The sequence below is a fragment of the Sardina pilchardus genome, chromosome 9, assembly GCF_963854185.1.
Source record: "Sardina pilchardus chromosome 9, fSarPil1.1, whole genome shotgun sequence".
NCBI lineage: Eukaryota > Metazoa > Chordata > Actinopteri > Clupeiformes > Clupeidae > Sardina > Sardina pilchardus.
The window spans coordinates 15176110-15191324 of NC_085002.1; positions in this window are offsets into that span (position 1 = coordinate 15176110).

The following is a 15215-nucleotide window of genomic DNA, read 5'->3' on the forward strand; positions in this document are numbered from 1 at the left end:
GACCAGATGTCCGAGACCAAAACTGAGGACATAATCCCAAAAATGTGGGGGAAAACAGGGACATTTTCAGTTTGACTATCAATCTGATTGAAATACATACAAGTGTTATGTATGTAATGTATGTATGTGAAACCGGGGACGTCTGGTCACCCTATAAGCGTAAGTGTTGATTCTGAAGTTGGGGGAAACTGGCTTAAACTAGAGAGATAAAAGCTAAAACCAAGAGACATGGACCCACAGACTATGACATGGAACATTGGAGGACAGCCATCATTGCATGACACATACAGTATAACCATACCACTGGTCGAAGTGAAAGGAAGAGTTTTGGACAGGGAAAAGTCAGCACAAAAAGTAGTTGCTGACAGCGGTGACAGTCACATCTGCAGCAGTTAGGAGGATATCTGAACAAAGACACCCAACAAGGTTTTGCTGACACAGACAGGCAAACTGAGGTAGCCTATAACAGGTTACAGTTTGATGGCAGCAGAAGAGGAGACATGAGTATCCTGAGCTCAGGGTAATGTACGTGTTTCAGACAGAGCAGCTGCAGCAGGTCTCATAATTATCACAGGTTGGTAATGGTACAGTACCTCTCCTTTGTTAACAGCAGTGTCACTCGAGAGCTGGATATTCAACATGTAACTAATCTGAGAATCCATGCGTGTATTTAGCCCTGGGGGTGTTATCATAACACCCTCATAAAACTGTCTTTTATCTTCCATTATGGGAATACCATAACTGGCATACTACTGTTATTGTGGTGTGTGGAGAAGAGCTCAACATTAAGATGATAATTAAGTTAAGTGCTGTGACTCATGACCAACACAATGCTGTGTCTCATTTAATTAGCATAATAAAGCTCAGGAGTTGTCTGTGAGAATATGAAATACAGTTTTGCTTTTTTTTAAAAAAAGTTCTGAGTTGATGTAGTAGTGCTATGAATTGCACTCATTGACGCATTTATTACACTCACTGATGCACTTATTGTGGTTTTTAATTTGTTGTTAGAAGTGCTCTAAGAAGCTTAAATGTTTTTACCATGTTGTAAGTCGCTTTGGTTAAAAAGTGTCAGCCAAATGTAATGTAATGATGTCAAGTAAACAGCTGTGGACAAATGGCACCATACCTGGAGATCACATCCTACATGTAGCGACCTTTATCAAGAAGTGTCCTATTTTGCCTTTCTTTTGTCTGTCTTTGTCTGGAACTTTTTCACTACTACTAAAACACCCACAACACAAAATGCAGAAAAGAAAAGCTCATGTCCACTTTGACGACTCATGAAAAGAGAAAGGTGATATAAAAGTATCTCTGGGACGGCACATTCCTGAATTGTCTATATGATATCTGGACCAAGGCCCCAATGTCTTCACATCCTTGCAATGCCCTTGGAGCAAGAAACCAAGTGGAAAGTGAATGTGTAATAAAGAGTTCAACAAGAATAACAAGAAGTGAGCAGATAGCACTCTAAGTTATATATATCACAAAACCATTGTGAGATAAACTACTGGGGAACAGACCCATAGAGCATGTGGTTAGAATTTGGGTCAGGGGAGAGGGGCTAGACACGTTGAGTTGTTTGGAAAAGAGTTAAGTATTTTACCATTCCTTTTTAGTCTTGTAACTTCTGAAGAACTAACTTGGCTGATGAATCATGAAGGTCTGGCTTGAGATCCAGCAGATTTACTTGGGAACCTCAGAATGTAAACAGAGTTTTTTTCTTAAAAATAACTTTATCTAGAATTTTGGACTGAGATGAAATGGAGTAATAATGGAAGTCACACCACTGTCATGTTTCACACTGTATATTAAAACAACAAGTATGCATGCCGATGGCCCCAGAGTTCCCTGATTCCATGTATGGGTAAAAATAGTGAGCTGTCTTTTCTCTTCTCTCTCTCTCTCTCTCTCTCTCTCTCTCTCTCTCTCTCTCTCTCTCTCTCTTTCTCTCTCTTTCTTTCTCTCTCCATCTATCTCTCTCTTTCTCTCTCCATCTCTCTCTCTCTCCCTCTGTGCCTTCTGTCTTTCTCCCCATCTCCCTGTCAGGCTGCTTTAACTCAGGGCTGAGCCCTTGCTGCTATCACTACACATCCATGAGGTCATTAGCACTATCAAGGCATTCTTTAAGAGAGTCCAGGCCGGCGACAGGATTGCGTCTTTTTTTCCACAGAGCACAACAATAAGGCCTGCTCTATTTCTTTGTGTGTGTGTGTGTGTGTGTGTGTGGAGGAGGGAGTAGGGTAGAGTAGGGTGTGTATTCAATGGCCACAAACAAAACAGGTGCTATCAATCTCCAGCAGTCTCTGGGGTCAGTTCAAACAATACAGCTGACTTCTGACATTTCAGTTGTCCCACAGCCACTGCCATTTCCAACATAGGACATTTGAATATTGGCCATGACATGTATAATGTTATAAATGCATTAAAGATTTTTTTTATATGTAATTCATACTCATATGAATAAACCAATATCTAATTTTAATGGCAGAATTATGTACATGTTTTTCCCCAAATGTAAAATATCAATCAAATTTCAATTATTGCATTAATCAATGTTATTTATTGTCTCAAACATTAAGCATATGTTTCATTTTGATGTTTTCTCTGAATTCTAAGCTTCAATTGACTGAACCATTCCTACTGGTACATGTTTTACACAGGTGCTGCCCAATTAAATGCACACCAGTGGAACACAACATGCTGCTTTTACATTCGTCATGTGTCTTTAAAGATAAGTAGCCTATTCCGTCAACACAAATTCCAAAACACATGCTTTCCACTATGATTCCTGCTTGTACAAAATGATTCACTGACATTAGTATACACTTGTGACATCTCTCCGATATGCTAAGACTATTGTTATGACTGTTGGACACGGTTCCATGACGAGGAAGACGGGAACCAAAGATGACATCAAATGTAAACGTCCATTAAACACCCAGACTATTGTTAAGAATTCCTTTGTCAGAGTTATGTAACATGCGAGACACACTGTAGATAACTAGACAAACTAGCTGTCATACCAAATAGGAACTTCAATGAACAAACTGATCTCTGAGGATGTTCCAATGCTGTTTAAACAACAATGAAAGAGGGGTGATATCAAGCAAAGCTGTTCAATCACACCAACATAAATTATCTCACTTCTCCATGGTTCAAAACCCACAGTAGTCTAATGTTTTCATTCATCTTGTGAAGAGACAAATTAATATCTGGGAACCTTTCAAAACATTTTGTTCTGAGATGATATGCTCTATGTAAGATCATATTTCTGTTAACTGAGTAATCTTAGAGGTTATCTTCTTTGAGGGATATTGTACATTTGCAGGAACTAGGCCACAGAAATTGCCTGAATATCTGAATGCTATCTAAAATAAAACTGTATACAGATCCTTCTTCAACATTTGCCAGAAAGGTCAGGGAGACTAATTGAATGGTTTGCTGAATAATGTAGGCCTAGAAGAAACCTTTTTCAGAAACCAACCTGCTTTAATGAAAATTCCAATATTTAATAACTGTTATGTTCAATCGTGAAACAAGCAAAGAAAAGAAAGTTAGTTTCGGAACAAACTATCAGTGATCAGTGCTCTAGAGCATATGGACCTCCCATTCGTTGGTATGTGAAATTAACTAGAGCTAATTATGACACACACACTCACACTGAATGGACTTAACCTTCACCTGAGGTGACCCACTTTAGTTAAGACAGAACAAAGAGTCCGTGGGGACCCAGAGGAGGCCCGGAGAACATAGAGGCAGTGTGTTGCACATGGCAGTCGGAGGCCAGCTAGAAGATGAATTTTTCTCCTTTTTTGGGTGCTGTTGCTCTTTCCTCCTCCTCTCAGTTCCTGTCATTAGTCACTGGGATGTTTGCCCTGGCACGAGAGGGACGACAGCCCCCGGGCAGTGCCCTCGAAGACGTCTCGCCACTCCTCCCCGGTCCCCAAGGGCTGGTACCACTAGCCGTCGTCCACTGCCCCGGTCCAGGAGACACGCATGATGTACGACTCGTGCACAGTTTGCACAGTAGCCTGACAAGCCAAGCCTCTCCAAATCACTGCACAATATCTGAAGTTCTCTCACAGTCTGTCCTGTTTTTGTTGTTTTAACAAAAATGGGCAGAGTGAGAATGGTCAGGGGCACTTTGTTTTTCCATGCGTAATAATACAATGAGCTTACATATTTATGGCTGCACAGATGATTGGACCATTTTGAAGGAACGGTGATAACAAGATAAGAGCTTCTCGACACTCCAGGGCAAAGACAATAAAAGACGGTAGGGACTCCATTTCACGTTCAAAGGCTCAAGGGCTATTAACTTGAGCCACTGAGCCATTTTCTCACATTGGTGGAGGAGAGAGAGACAAAAGGAAGGGACAGGGGAATGAAAGTCTGGTGAGAGGAAAGGCTTAGACATCTGCTCAGAAAAAGAGAATTTCACAAGAGAAGTGAGAGAGGAAGAAACACGTGCCCCCAAACTCTAAATCACTCTTAAGTTCAAATGGTTTAGCAGAAGGGAACACAACGCCTCCAGAAAAAAAATGAGAGAGGGGGCTGAGAAGACTGAAAGAAAACAGAAGAGCCGCCCACATGGTAATAAAGGAGAGATGTAATCAACAAACAAGAAGAACTTGACAGGAGCCAGCAATAGAGTCCTTTAACCCATGCCAAACTCTGAGCCTATCCTGGAGGGAAGCCTGTTGCTTTCGAACATTCACCTGTTGCTAAAATTAGCAACACACACTTTCATGCTGTTTCCCTGTTCTTATAGTAGAGAGGTGGGACGGAGTGTGAGTAAGAGACATGTGACTGAGTTCCAGAGCAGTGGCAGGCTGCACTGATGTTCTGCGTCAGTGGGTGGGTGGATCCTGGAGAGTGCTGAACCATGCCTTTCAAAGCTGGGAAGGTGGGACTGCTATTAGGTCACCACAGGATTCCCCCCAAAGCTTTGGTTTCGGTTAAGTGATAAACTAATGTGTTTGTTCCCCACTGTGAGCCAGTGTGAGTGAGTGTGTGTGTGTGTGTGTGTGTGTGTGTGTGTGTGTGTGTGTGTGTGTGTGTGTGTGTGTGTGTGTGTGTGTGCACGCACAAGTGTGTGTTTGAGTGTGTTTGTGAGGGACTAGCAAGAAAAAAAATCAATACTCAGGCATAACACACTTCAGTCTACAACTAGTATAATTAGCTTGGCATGATAAGTTTACTCTTTTAAACAAAGCACCATTATTGAACTCTGTAACTCTGTTGCTGTTTTTCTATGGGCTATATAAAAAAAACAAGTCTAGTAAATTGTGTGGCGTGATTCTGTATTGTTTGGCAAATTGGGTAATTTTGACCTTCACAGAAAATTAAAATCTCTCCCTCCCTCTCTCTCTCTCTCTCTCTCTCTCTCTCTGTCTGTCTCTCTGTCTCTGTCTCTCTGTCTCTCTGTCTCTCTGTCTCTCTGTCTCTCTGTCTCTCTCTCTCTCTCCTACCTGGCCGACGTCACCAGCTATTGCACTGACAACCCTGGCAGAGCGTTGAGTTTGACTACTTCCTCAAATACGCTGCACATTCCCGAGTAGCCTACAACAGACGTAACCAGGCACGGGAAAGACTGGAAAGCAGGAGGTAGAGAAACAAACCGGCACATTGGTGTGAACTACGGTGAGTTGAAAGATGAGTTAATTTGTGAAGTGTCTTGTGTGCTCATGAATCCGCTCGAATGCGATGAAAACAAACTTTTTGGTAAGAGCAATACTACTGAAGTATCTATGAAAGTCATGATCAGCCTAAAAGAGCCTACCTGAAGAAACAACGAAGTAGTCGTCCTGTTTCAAGTTATATCTGAGTACATTTAACCTCTTAACATTTTGAACGTTATCATCTGTAAGGTGTAGCCTAAGTAGCAGCCTGTGTTTACTGTAGCCCACTGCAAGTTCCTCGGAATACCTTTGACTATACTTTCTTCGACTTTTGCACTCTTTAACTGTGTTGTCGATAGCTCTGGTTATTATGCTATGCATGTTGCGATTTTATGATCAAAGTTGGAAGGTTAGGTTAAAGCGACGTTTTAGCAAATTATTGCTTGAGTGGGCGGAAGCCTTCAAACTACAGGACACGAATGTCTCAGTCTCATCTTTTCTGAACAGGGAATAGGTTACGTAAGCCATGTTTAGTGGTTCAATGCTATAGTTCAGTGTTTTACATGGTTTGAGACTCATGAGAACATCTGTTAGTGTTGCGAAAGATTGGCTTTTGGTATGGGGCGAGGGAACCTTAGTTATACTGTAAAGGAGACTGCTTATAAATGTTACGAGTCCGTCTGCGCTTCCGCGGGTTTTATTTTGGACGGATACAGAAAGTGTTTCAATGTGTCACATGATAAAGGCTAAGTTCTTGTGCATAACAATTGGCATAGCCTGGCTACATTGTGTGCGTAAGTTTTTGACAACTTACAAAACCCTCAACTTAAATGCAATTTTGAGGACATTTGTGACACAACAGCTTTAGTAACCGGACAGTTAGGCTATCTCACTAGTCGAGCCAACATTTATCCATCAAGTGAAACTATTTTCAAGATAAAAGAACACATCCGTTACGTCAAGCATGAGTCAGACCGAAGTGAGATGACAAAAGAGTGGACATGCATGTTAAGGCCATCCACTGTCTTCTCCGATCCTGCCGGGTTACCCGCTTAAAATAACAGTTTCATGTATATTGATTTATCTAATTGCTCTAATTAATGCTGCCATTATGCTTCCTGCGCGTTTTGACAAACACTTAGCCTACTGTATAAGATTGTTTAAAATATTCTGCTAAAGTAGACCTTTAGAAGACCTGAACAGACAAGACAGGTGTTTTTTAATCATTTTACCTAGAGCTTTGACAGTTTGAGGAAATGGTAGGCTTATTCCCTGTGTGTCAAGGAGACCTTTTGTTATTTTTGGTGGCGAAAACAAATATTTATTTATGTGATAACGCCTTATACTGGCATTAACTGATCTCTTGTGTGTTCCATAAAACCATGTTATGCCCCTTTCTCCCATCTAAGAATTGAGCCCTGTTTAATCTCTGTTGTAGACTGCACAAGTTTTCAACTTTTTGGGAGTGTTTTTGTTATCTTCTCGTCATTTAGGCCTACCACTGAAAGACCATGAAGTGACAGGTTTTCTGAATATCCATTTTTATCATCATACTAAAATAATTACTCAAGGCTTTACAGCCAGGAGCAAGCAGTCAAGTGTGAAACCGTATCACATTGAGGAGCTCTGCTCCTGACATTGTAAGAACAACAAGCTGTGTGTGTATGTGTATGTTTATCAAAGCGCTTATCTGCATTTGCATGAAGCGTAGAGAAGTGATTTGAACATTTGCCAGTTGTTGGGTTGGTTTATAAACTACAGGCAATGATGTTTACACCTTCGATCCGTGGTATAGAAATGCATAAACTGCTAGTCACTCATCATGAGTCATGACATATCACATCTTTATCCCGTTCAGTCACGCTCACCTTTATCCTCGTCACACACGTCACACACGCTTCATCGTCACACACACTTCATCAGAGTCTTCTGCAATCTGATTTGTCATTCTCTAGAAGATGGAAAATATCAGTACAGTGTGAGTCATGGTCTGTCTTGACCAACAACATACCGCCTGCTGTTTGTGTACATGCAACTTCTCTCTGTTTATTTTGTGTCTCTCTCCCTCCATCACTCTGCTAATCCTCCTCTCCAACCCATCGTTCTGTCCCATCTGGCTGCTGTCCAAAAAAACGTCTTTTTTTCCTGAAGCACAGACACTCATAAATCTACAAACATCTCTCAGAACATCCCATTCCCTCTAACTTTGTGATGGTAATTTTGATCATAGATAAATGAAGACTCACTTAGGCCAATGCTATAGGACAAATAAGGAAAAGCAGCTGCTCTAACTAGACAAGGATATAGTTGGGTTGAAGTATGAATCCAATACTTTCAGCTGTTATGGTGTACATTGCAGTCTGATATGATTAATTGATTTACCTCTTTCGCTGACAGTACTGGCTGTTTAAGCATTCACACTCGACATGTTAAAGTATGTACCCACTGGAAGACGCACTGAGGTAAACGTGCTCGACCCACAACAAGTTCGCCCATTCAATTATTCATGTCCCTGGTGACAGTGAAACGAGATGGGTGGCAAGGGAGCCTTTCACACAAGCTCTCTCTCTCTCTGTCTCTGTCTGTGTCTCTCTGTCTCTCTCTGTCGCTCTCCTCGCATTTGTTAAGTAAGCCAGTGACACATGGACACCAGGAGGGTTTTCAGCAAGCTAATCTTTTCAGTTACATGTAAGTACACACAATGAATTAACCCGCGGACACACACACACATGCGCACTCACAGACCCATACCCACATATTCCCCCACTCATCTCACATGGAGCGGGTTTTCTTTGATGACAGCCAGGGCATTACAGTTAGGAGCGCTGTTGAACACACCCAGTGCCTGCGCTGATGGCATCACGATTGAATTACACTAACTCGTCTTCTTCGGTACTGAGTAAACTGCATCGTTTAATGTACCAACGTTAATTTAATTTCACTGCAGGCTACACCCTGTGGAAATTGGAAGTGATTCCATCCTCAATCTTGAGAATCTCTTAGCCAGGCTAATACAAAACCACATTGACACACACAAGCTCACAGGTTCATATTGATTCTCTGTGCAAGCGCACAAAACAGATGTTTATGAGTAGACACACAGAGACTCAGACACCTCTGTAAATAATATTCATATTTATACACAGAAATACACTGTGCACCCACTCGGGCCACATCCTCTCTCGAGGGTACCTGCGGGCCCTTGGCACGTTGGGCGGTGTGCAGGTGAGGGCAGGAGCCCTGGGTCGCTCGTGTTGAAAGGAGCCCTTCGCAAACTGTGAGTGAGGCAGAAATGGATACCAGCTTTAATGCATTGTCCACAGGGACACACTCAGTTTCACCTCTAGGGATGCATGCCAGCAAATGCAAACACATTCATATTGACACACACACACACGCATGCACTCACACACACACACACACACACACACACACACACACAAAGAGTCAGTGGGGTACAGAGGCACAGTGCCTGTGTGTAGTTTCTGTAGCATTCCCCTCTCAGCCATTTAGGTCTGAGCAAAGCAGAGAAGCAGGTTAGGGAGGTTATGGCAGCTGCAGCAGCTGTATCATTGACATGCCCAGCTACACAATAGCTAGCTAGGCCTAAACATTTAGAGAGGAATGAAGATTTCCATGCCGATTTGTTTGGGTGTGCGCCACTTTGTTCCCTCTCCCTCTCTCTCTCTCTTTCTTTCTTTCTCTCTCTCTCTCTCTGATGATTCGGAGGGAGAGTGTGTGAGTGTGTGGGCCCTAGCTCAGCGCCCAGGGCAGCGTAGTCAGATCAATGCAGTGGCTGGCTAAAATAATGGAAACCACTCTTTCCTGACCTTGAAAGCAGTGGTGTCTGCTTTTTAGATACCCCCCCCCCCTCCAATCCCACACACACACACTCTCTCTCTTTCTCTCTTTCTCTCTCTTTTTCTCTCTCTCATCTACGCTATCCCACTGTCTGTCTATTTTTTTATTTTATTCCTCTCTTCATACATTTTCCCATTTCTCTTATCCTCCTGACCAGAGGTTTTGCCTTCCAGTCCTTGAAAAATGTGTTAAAAGCAAGCGCCTGGGATTTGTTGATAGTCATTAGTGTGAGCCGCTCTGTTTGTTTACAGTATCTGTGTGCCTTCATGTACAGACTGAGTTTTGGCAGTTTCCCTCCCTTCCCGCCACCGAGAGTGTGTGTGTGTGTGTGTGTGTGTGTGTGTGTGTGTGGTGGCGGCGGGGGTGGGGTGGGGGGGGGGTGGGGGTTGTAGAGATTGTGTGTGTGTGTGTGTGTGTGTGAGAGAGAGAGAGAGAGAGAGAGAGTGTGTGTGTGTGTGTGTGTGTGTGTGTGTGTGTGTGCACAGTGTGTATGTGTGGTCGGTTGCCTGGCTGGTTGTTAAAAGGTGAGGCATTAACCCCAGTCAGCGCAGCGGTGAGGAACGAGAGCCTCCAGTGGTGCAGTGCAGTGCAGTGCGGTCCCCTCAGAAGCTCATTAAACAGACCTCTGCTCCAGCAGCGCAGCACAGGCCCCCTCCCTCACCCTCAAGGTTATTACTGTTTAATTAACACGCCTCTCCACCGCCTGTGTGTGTGCGTGTGTGTGTGTGTGTGTGTGTGAGAGAGAGACTACATGTGAGTAGCAGAATTCAGGGGCGTCTTGATTTCATTAGCCAAAACAACCATCTCCCCCGACACATACACACCCACACACACATACACACACACACACATTTTCGGGTTGACCACACATTACCAGTGTTGACCGATAGTAGACCACCCGACTCGCTCACCCTACAGTAATTGAGTGACAGAGGCTAACCTTTCTCTTGAGACACTGTTTTCGATTTAGCTCAGTGACTCTTGTCAGCGTTGCGTGCGCTGCCTGAGCTCAATGAGTAATGACACGTTGACCCTTAGCTCACTGGCGCTCGTCAGCCACTCTCATGATGCACCAGGAGACGCTTCTGTGGCTTGTAACACTTATATGTAAATGAGGCAGCTCAGGCCGTCGGTGCGGTTAATTACCACCTGACACACCCAGTGTCTTTGGGTGTACTGTAGAGCAGCTGCCTCAGGTCTCGTCTTGCTGAAGCTGACCAAGGAGATATGACCACCATTCAGTGGTGTGTTGTGTGTATGTGTGTGTGTGTTATGTATGTATATATGTCTTGGTGTGTGTGTGTATGTTTGTACACCTCTGCTCCATGCTAAATGATACGCACACGCACACATACACACACACACACACACACACACACACACACACACACAGAGGCTGCACTTGTTCCCCTCATTATTGTGCCGGCGAGTGTGTTTGCTTAGCTGTAATTGCTGAGACTGAGAGACGGACTGTGTGCTGTAGAAGCCACCGTTGTTCTCCAGGAGCTGTGGAGGGTGGCTGCCCAACTCACTCTCTCCGGCCCCTGCTCGGGTTACACACACACACACACACACGCACTCACACACACACACACACACACACACACATACACACACACACATATACGCACACAAACACACACAAACACAGGCCCTTTGAGTGAACACCTAACCTTCTCCCAAAGACAAAGCTCACATAGAGACTTAATACCAGGCCCTCTATTGCGCTTTGACGGTGAAATGGAAAGCCGCTCTGCATTTCTGGGTACAGACCAGTGAACTGTCTGGGCGTGAGGTGATTGGGTGGTTTTCGCAAATGTGGTGTTGAACAACTACCCTGGTTGCACGCTCTCTCTTTCTCTCTGTCTCTTTCTCTTTCTCTCTTTCTCTCTCTCTCTCTCTAAGTTGCCATTTTGGAAAATGCAGTGCTGAACAGTTATTGCTTATATGGAAAAGAAGAAAATAGCCAGCTGAATTTGTCTTATAGCCAATTGACTTTGCAGTGTACTGTGGCCATACCTGTGAGATGTACTGTATGTAGTACATCTTCAAAACACACACACACACACACACACACACACACACACACACACACACACACACACACACACAAGAGAGAGAGAGAGACAGAAAGAGAAATAACAGCTCTTGGTTCACTGACAGTCCCTGCAAAACCCATTGCTCATTTCACAGAACAGCTTATTAAAGTTTATTAGCCCTGGCAGCATGTTATATATGTTTGTGTCTGTGTGTGTGTGTGTGTGTGTGTGTGTTTGCATGTTCATGTGTTTGCCTTTGTGAGTGTGTAGGCCACATACTGTACGATGTGGGCGCACAAGCCACAAATCCGTCTACCTATTTGCCCATATGCCCTGTTAAGCTCTGACTTATGAAACGTCTGAGCACAACGCACGTTACAGCTGAGCAGGCCGGGGTAACACCTTAAGGACTGAGTCAGCTACACTGACCGGCTTGGATCCCGTGTGCACATGCACAATCATACGCAACACAAACACAATGCAAGGTGCTACTGAGACACTGTTGCCTGTTTCTATTTTTAGACAGCACTTGATGAATGACGACTTCATAACCTCTGATGAATGTTGCTTTGGCGGAACCCTCTTATAAGTAGTAGTCATTCTCTGATGTCAATGGCCGTTCAGTGAGCCAAAGAACCTTTTGTTTTGATACGGGGGCTTGAAAAAGGTTGCTAGACTGATCCTCGGGTGCTTCAGTGGTGTTACTGGTATAACCGCTGCATTGGTTAGGGTTAGTAATGGTCAGGAATAGTAATGTATTTCCGCGTGTTTAACTGTCTGTAACGCTTGAGTGTGGTCTCTGTGACATTGTCATTGGCATATTTTGTTTCGGAGCACAAACAGGAGCTGGCCAACCGGCTGATCCTGTCCGGGCAGGTCCGGGGATGCTTTTCAAAGGTTTTAAGTGCAGGTTGGAAAATTGCAACCCAGCAGCATATGTAATGTACCATGATGTTGAGTACGGAAAACCGGCAACAAGGGACCGCACATTTCCTGTAATGCCTCTTTGTCTTGCACATACTTTGCATTCCTGGTGTCCATGGTGACACGGCTCAGGGGATGGTTTCTTGTCAGATACTGCGTCAGCATTCATCTTCACTGCTTGGGAGGTTTTTTTTTAGTTCGCCTCCGAATGGAAGGAAAAAAAGAAGACATATTGCTGAGTAACAGGTTTTTGAAAAGATGCCCTTTTGTCCCTGTGCTGCGGAACAAAGTTTTTAGGGCTAAAATGAAGTGAGGTCACTAAAGTCACTATTAAAGCTGCCTGTTGACTTTTCATTGTCACAGCATTAGCCACGCTGGTCTTGGATTGGTCACAGTCTTGTGGCTCCATGCGTTTCATTGTCTTATTTTGTGGCACTTTGATGGAGACACTGAGTTCATCCAGACATATAAACTTGCCCACTGTATTTTACGGAACCCACCTCCCTCCTCCCCATTCCCTTCTCTATTTCTCTTTCTCTCGTTCCCTCTCTCTATTTCCCTCCATCCTCTCCCTGGTTGCATGTGCTCATTTTTTCCACTCTCTCAAGGGAAACAAGTTTTTTTTCTATAATAATAATATACCTCTCTCTCTGTGTGTGTGTGTGTGTGTGTGTGTGTGTGTGTGTGTGTGTGTGTTTGAGTGTGTGTTAGTGAGTTAGCAAGTGTGTGTGTGTGTGTGTGTGTGTGTGTGTGTGTGTGTATGTGTTTGAGTGTGTGTTAGTGAGTTAGCAAGTGTGTGTGTGTGTGTGTGTGTGTGTGTGTGTGTGTGTGTGTGTGTGTGTGTTAGTGAGTTAGCAAGTGTGTGTGTGTGTGTGTGTGTATGTCTGTGTGTGTGTTGGTGAGTTGTGGGTGAGTTCAGCATTAGTGAGTGAGTGAATGTGCGGTTTTGTGTTTGCCCCTGCAGGCAGTCAGACTTTAGTCTATGTCTGCTTTAATTTATGTAATACGTGAGTGTGATTTTTAAACTCGAAAGGCCTCGTTCAGTCGTCTCCTCCTGCTGCCATTCGTCTTGCGTCGGTCGGAGCACAGCCGCAGGGGTCAAGTGCTCTTCTCCCACCACTGAAAGACTTCAGAGTGGATCTGCTACTCCCAGTGCAGCAGCTAGCCAGCACTCATAAGCTCTCCCGTCTCAGCCTTCCACCTGAACCCCACTCCTGCCCACAGGGCTCCTGGGGCTCTGAACAGGCTAAGCAGGGTCGGCCCCGGCCCCTTGGCTTTCCTTGACCTGCCATGCATGCAGTCAGGCAATCAGGCAGGCAGGCAGGCAGGCAGGCAGGCAGGCAGGCAATCAGGCAGGCAGGCAGGCAGGCAGGCAGGCAGGTAGGTAGGTAGTCACCCGCTGAGGGCTCTGGGCTGTCCCAGCCTGCCTGGCCCACATTTCAGCGCGTCTAATCAGCGATGTTCTGTCACAGAGCGAGATTAAGCATTGCCGATGAATTAGAGATGAAATGATTAACCCCGTCGTTGCTAGAATTGCTCTGTCATGAGCAGCAAACAGTGGAGCTTACATTTATATGTGTGTGTGTGTGTGGGAGTGGGAGTGCTCGGTAATGAGGAACAAGCTGGATTAAGTCGTTTAGCAGTTGTATTGATTAAATAGCCACACACACACACACACACACACACACACACACACACACACTTTAAAAAAAAAAAATCGCAAGTCACAAGACCCACTAATCCCACTGCTTATTGCGACATGCAGTCCGCGTTGAGACAGAAGGCAGTTATGACACAATTAACCACAAGAGGCAGCTTCAGGTTACACTAAGTGTGTGTTTGCATGCATGTGTGTGTGTGAGAGAGCGAGAGAGCAAGACAGACTGACAGACAGAGACGGACGGACTGACTGACTGACTGACAGACAGACAGAGACCTGTAACTCAGCTAATCCCTGGAACTCAAGACATGGGTGCCAGTAAATCTGTGACATTGCAGTTTCACCCAACTTCCTCCCCCTCCACCCCTCTTTCTGCACTGGGGTTAGGGTTAGCAGCTGTGTCACTAGCTGGAGTAGCAACAGTGTGGAGTTTGTAAGTTGTTGGTTTGGGTTGTGAGAGGTGCAGCAATGTTCTGCTTTTCCTCAAAAGGAAGTTGCAACCACAGGAAAAGGCCACGTTTGAGACTGTAATGTTATGTGTGCGCATGTGTGTGTGTGTGTGTGTGTGTGTGTGTGTGTGTCTGTCTGTGTGATTGTGACATGTGGGTTGCTTTTAGTGTTTCTTTAGTGGAGAAGGCACTGTGGGTATATCTACAAAGACTCCTTGACCAGTGTGGCTCCTTTTTTCCCTCTTCATTGTTTATTTTCTTTGTTTTTTTTTTCTTTCTGCTTTCTTTCATTTATTGGCCCCTGGCCTCATTGGTTTGCAAGGCTGACTTTGTCCCGCGGTGGCTGCGGCGGTGGTGGGGGCTGGTGTGTGGCGGATGTGAGCGTCCATGTGAAAATCAGCCTGGGAGAGAGAGAGGGAGAAGGAGAGGGAGAGGGAGAAGGAGAGGGAGAAGGAGAAGGAGAAGGAGAGGCAGTCGGAGTCCTTCTGGCAATGGCTACGGTGTCAGCTGCAGCATGACCCAGCCACAACTAGCACTGCTGCAGTGAAGTCATACCCATCTGTCTCGTGCTTCTCTCTCTCTCTCTTTCTTCTTTCTTTCTCTCTCTCTCTCCCTTATGTTTCTTTCTCTTTCTCTCTCTCTCTGTCATCATCACGTT